Source organism: Echinops telfairi, unplaced genomic scaffold, assembly GCF_000313985.2.
Source record: "Echinops telfairi isolate 266 unplaced genomic scaffold, ASM31398v2 ScPeMD7_7469;HRSCAF=8507_1, whole genome shotgun sequence".
NCBI lineage: Eukaryota > Metazoa > Chordata > Mammalia > Afrosoricida > Tenrecidae > Echinops > Echinops telfairi.
In genome coordinates this window covers 84206755-84212259 of record NW_022111373.1, presented here as the reverse complement: position 1 = coordinate 84212259, position 5505 = coordinate 84206755, and positions in this window count along the sequence as shown.

The window sequence follows — 5505 nt, the reverse complement described above, 5'->3', positions numbered from 1 at the left end:
AGCAGACACGGGGTCAGCTGACGTAGGCTCTTCTAGGGCTGTGGAGGGACTTTAATCCCAAAGCGAACTCAGTGCCCTCGAGTTACTTCTGATTTAGGGTGACCCTGCAGGCAGGGTAGAACTGCCCCCGTGGATGTATGAGACTGTTCCTCCACGGAGTTGAAAGCCTCACTGGGACGGCTGGTGGTTTCGAATTGCTAACCTTGTGGTTAGCTGCCCAACACATCAGCCTAACATGTAACCACCATGCCACCTGGGCTCCGGTGGAGGGGCTTTTGCTTCCTCTAACGTAGGGAACCCTTAGAGCAGTGGTTCTCAACCTTCTTAATGCCGCGACCCTTTCATACAGTTCTTCATGTTGTGGTGAACCCCCCAACCATACCATTATTATCATTGCTACTTCGTAACTGTAATTTTGCTACTGTTATGAATCAGGCGACCTCTGTGAAAGGGTCGTTCGACCCCCCAGGTGAGAACTGCTGCCGTAGAGGTTTTAAGCAGAGATGAAATGCTGCCTGACTTACAGCTTATTTTGTTTTCTTTAGTTTTTGTTGTGTAAAAAGACTGATACTGCAACTTTTGCCCAGTCGATGTGCTCCATGTACAATTCAGCCGTGGCCCTGGCTGGCGCAAGTGGAGGAGAGCTGGAGTTCTAGCTGAAAGTTGGTGAGTGGACGCCGTGCCGAGGGCCTTGGGAGCCAGGCAGGGGCATTTGCTTCGGAGAGGCCCCAGCCTCGAAGACACGATGGAGCAATTGGGCTCTGCACACAATGGACGTGACAGGAGCTAACCACCACCGCTGCCACATCATTCAATGAGATTAACTACACCTACCACGTGTGCAACCATCCCCGAAATCCATGCCAATGTTTGGAGGTGCTTCGTCCAAACCTAGGTGTTTCCACGAAATGGTCACATTCCCTTGCCGTCCTGTCCTGCTAACCACGAGCAAACTTTAAAGATCACAGCTGGTTCGTTTTTGTGAGATCATGTAATGTGTTCTCTTATGTCTGATTTATGTCACTGAGTACAATGCTCAATCTTTTTTGGGGGGGCAGGGCGGGGGTTGGCTTGATTTATTTATTTTAACAAACTATTTTATTGAGGGCTCTTACAGATACTATAAATCATAAATCAGTGATATCAAGCAAACTTGTACATATGTTGCCATCGTCATTTTCAAAACAGCATCTTTCGACTTGAGCCGTATTTATCAGCTCCTCTTGTTCCCCTCCTTCCCCCAGGTTCATTCATTTTTAAAGAACCCCTCGGGCTTCTGTGGGGGCTGTAGCTGGAACAAGCGTGGCGGCAGGAACCATGGGAATCGATTTCCCTCATCCAGGCGAGATGGATGAGGGATTGGACCTGCGTGATAGCACTGGTGGTGGTGAGAAGTGGTCAGATTTGGCAGTAGAGTCAAATGGGGTCACCTGACTGCTTCATGGGGGTGGGGATGTCAAGAATGACTTTCAGGTTTTGTCCTGAGCAACTGGAAGCCAGACCAAATTCAGGGTTTTGTCTGGAACTCCTACCCCAAACATTTTAATGTCTTAAAGTCACTGGAACGGCCCAACAGACCCAGACTCACCAGACAGCTGCAGGGACTTGTCATCCCTCCCTCCCTGGAGAGCGTCTCCTCCCTTCTCTAAGCGCCTGCCTCATTCCTCAGCCCCATCTGGGCCTGCAGGCCCTGGTCGGGGTATGTGTCCAGCACCGTGCCCGGCCTTGCCCACACTTCATCCCCCAAGAAGTGCAGCACTGTTCCTGAACCTTGGCACAATGTTTGGGGTGCCTTTCTGGCTCCTCAGCATTGTGCTCACACCGAAGGCTCTAGGCAGTTGGTTTGCTTATTATTGTGAGCTCGGAAGTTCCTTTAAGCTCTGGCCCACGCCAGTTGCGATCCTTCAGCAGCCCCTGGCCTCTGTTGGCCCAGCTGGCCCGGCCAAGTACACTTGTAGGTAGCCTTGGCCTATGTATGCAACTTCTTCCTGTTAGTGTTCATTTTCTCCTTGTCAGGGGGCTTGGGGGACAGGCTCAGTGACAAAAGCCATTCCATCAAGAAGCCGCAGCTGTTCTTAAACAAGGCTCGGCTGCCCTGGTGTGTGTGCGGCAGTGGTGTGGTCTGAGGATCGGGTGCTGGGGGACTCTGGGAGGGCTTTGGGAGAGGGGATGATAACAACAGTTGTGCGTGGCACTTAGGCCCTGTTTGGGCCCCATGCCACCCTGCCTCTGCCCAAGCCTCTCAGGGAGGCACAGAACAGGTCAAGCCTCTCGTGTTTCTTCCCCGGACGAGGCCCAGCAGTGCTTCTGAGGCAGCATTGCTCCCCGTAGGCACTCGATGGTGGACCTTCGCGCACACAGATCCATGTGTGTTTGGGAAGGAAAGCCCCCCAAAATCGACTCTCAACTCTTTGTGCAGCCCCAGTTCCCCTCCCCATGGCAGTCACCGAATCCACAACCCCAAGCCAAACCCACTGCCAAGGAGTTGATGCTGCTTCATGACGAGGGAGGAGGAGAGACTGGAGCACATCCTGGCCCACCAGGCCTTGAGGACGATGACCCCAAATAGAGCAGCCAGTCCACAGAGAGGACCACATGGCCAGCCCCACTATGAGACATGATGCCCCTCACTGACCCATGGCCCTGCGGGGGGAAAACACCAGTGACACAGTGTGGGAATTGCACCTGATCTGACCCCACCACACTGAGGCAAAGCACTGGGGGAGTGCAGCGGAACAGCAGGGGAGGGGAGTAGCAAGAGTTGATGCTGCTTCAACGCAATCCTGTAGGACAGGCAACTCCCCTGTGAGCTTCTGAGACTGCAATTCTTTCTGGGAGTAGAAAGTCCCAGAGAGATGGGTGGTTTCAAACTGTTGGCCTTGCAGTTAGCAGCCCAAAGCATAACCACTCCACTACCAAGGCGCCAAGTGGTACACATGACCAAATAAGGCAGTGGTCCAGTTCTTGCCCTCAGGTTAGGCTTGGCTATGGTGTCAGAGCATTCTGGGTAAGGTGGCTACATGCAGCAAGTATGGGCACCAGGAAACGTAAAAGGCAACATCAGGAATTCAAAGAGCCAATAGGCCCTGCTGCAGGTCCCCTCACTTAGGGAACTGAAAATAACCACATCTGGGGTGAGTTTTCCCATAGCATCCCCGTTCAAACTGAAAACTGCTAAGAGGAACAGAAACTTCTCTGATGTCCCCTCGGAACTTCTAGAACACACAGCTCTGCTCCCTCACTGAGTAACTTCTCGATGTATACCTTCTGGGCGTTCTTCCTCAGTAGAAGTCTGTAGCTGGCGCAGTTTGAGACAAGAGCCAAATGCAGGGACTCTCCACGTGACCTGGTCGAAGTCCCTTGGCCTAGGACAGAGCCCAGCCCAAACTCTTCAGGGCGCTGACTCAACATAGCTCATGATACCTGGGTAAAGTTATCTTTGGTTACCCTGCAGTTCCATGAATGAGCAAGATAGCATTTCCCCGTCCCTGTTTTCTGAAAGTGGTGGTGGCAAAACCTGCTGTAAGGCCTTTATTTTCCCCATGTACTGTTTGGAGGGGGCAGGAGCAGAGGGAAGGACCGGTGACTTCACGTAGGAGGACATGCGCTCCGAGGGCAGTATTTTTCCCAAATGTCACACAAGGCTGGGGCAGTTGCTAGCCTCACCTGGAAGCATGTCTCTGGGGATGTGATGGGAAGAGGGGCTTCTGGGTTTTTGTCCAGCAGCCAGAACCTTTCCTTCTGTGTTGGTGCAGCCTAATGTATATCAACTGAAGGCAACTGGGTGTCCCATGACATACGCCACGGGAAGTAGAGTTTACTTTCATTTTGTTTAGCATTTGGCCAGACATGGTACCCTTGTGGTCAGTGATTATGCAAGCCCTGGGCTGCTGGCTGGAAGGTTAGTAGTTCAAATTCACCAGTTGCTCTGCTGGAAAAAGATGTGGCTTTCTGCTTCTGTAGATGTTTACACCCTCGAAACTTCTACAGGGAAGTTTGACTCTGTCCTGTAGGGTCACTAAGATTTAGTGAATTACTTAAAATGGTCCTTCTAGCTCTAGTTTTCCCTTTTTGATATATTGTACATTCGAGTCTCTATAGCCATGAGTATAAATCCCATTTTGGAGCAAGTTATCAGTTATTCTAATAAGACAGGATTAACTGGGGATATCTATCGAGTCCCCACCCTTCGAGAGGCAGGGACTCAGTCTCCAGCCTTTTCCTCCTTGAGCGTAAAGACATCCACTTCCTGACTGAGGAAGCAAGACCAGCTTCCCCTTTTCCTCTGGGTCTGCCTCTGCCTCAGCTTTGGTGCTTAGGGCTTGAGTGGCAGCCGACCACCTCACCTGATTTCTCTAGCTCCTGCAGCCTTGTGGAGCCTCTACACCAGGGGTCCTCAACTTGTGGGTCGTGACCCCTTTGGGAGTCGAATGGCCCTTTCACAGGGGTTGCCCAATTCATAACAGTAGCAACATGACAGTGATGAAGTACCAACGACAATAGTTTTATGGTTGGGGGGGGTCCCCACCACACGAGGAGCTGTATGAAAGGGTGGTGGCATGAGGACAGTTGAGAACTGCTGCCCTAGACTGAACTTCAGAACTGGGCCTTCGGAGCTTCAGCAACCCCAGGCGCCATTTCCTGAAGCTCCACGAGGTCTGCGAGACACTGCAGTGAACTGCAGGCGCCTGGGACACGAGAGGGGAGTGATGGTTGATATCGGGCATAATGGAATGGTGTAACATTGGGAAATAGTTGGATTTGGGGGATATTTTAAATCTCCACCTCCTTGGGACTAAGCTTGCATTTGGTTTTTATAAAAGCATGACTTTTGCATCGCTAGGAGTCTGAAGTGACTCCCTGGCCATGGGCTTGAGTTTTCATTTATGAGTCAGAGAAAAGTCCTGAAGGGCACAAGCAGTTTCTACTCAATTACTAGCTGCAATGCTGTCTGTGATAGAAGAATATCTATCTGCATACAGGGAACTAGTATTCAAATTTCTGTACCAACCACTAAAGTGCGTGATGCAGAAATGGAAGAATTTTACCAATGTCTTTAGTTGAAATTGATCAAACGTGGGATCAAGATGCATTGCTAACTATTGGGGATTAGAATACATAAGTTGGAAACTAAAGGAAGGAACAATGATCAAACATGTAACCAAGATGCATTGATAACTATTGGAGATTAGAATACAAAAGTTGGAAACAAAAGGAAGGAACCATGTCTGCAAAATCTGATCTTGGTGATAGAAACGAAGCTGGTGATTGCATGATATAGTTTTGCAAGACTAATGACTTGTTCATTGTCAATACTTTTTTTTCCTAAACAACAGAAAAAGGGACTATACACAAATGGGTAGCGGGGGCACGGGGCACTAACCCACCCAAGGGGAGGGTATTGTTTATATCTCCATAGGAAAAGAGGACCCAGACTTCAACCCAGTGCTCCAAGGTGTGAAGACAACATGCCGGCGTGGAGTAGAGAACCAGTGGAGAGGTCTG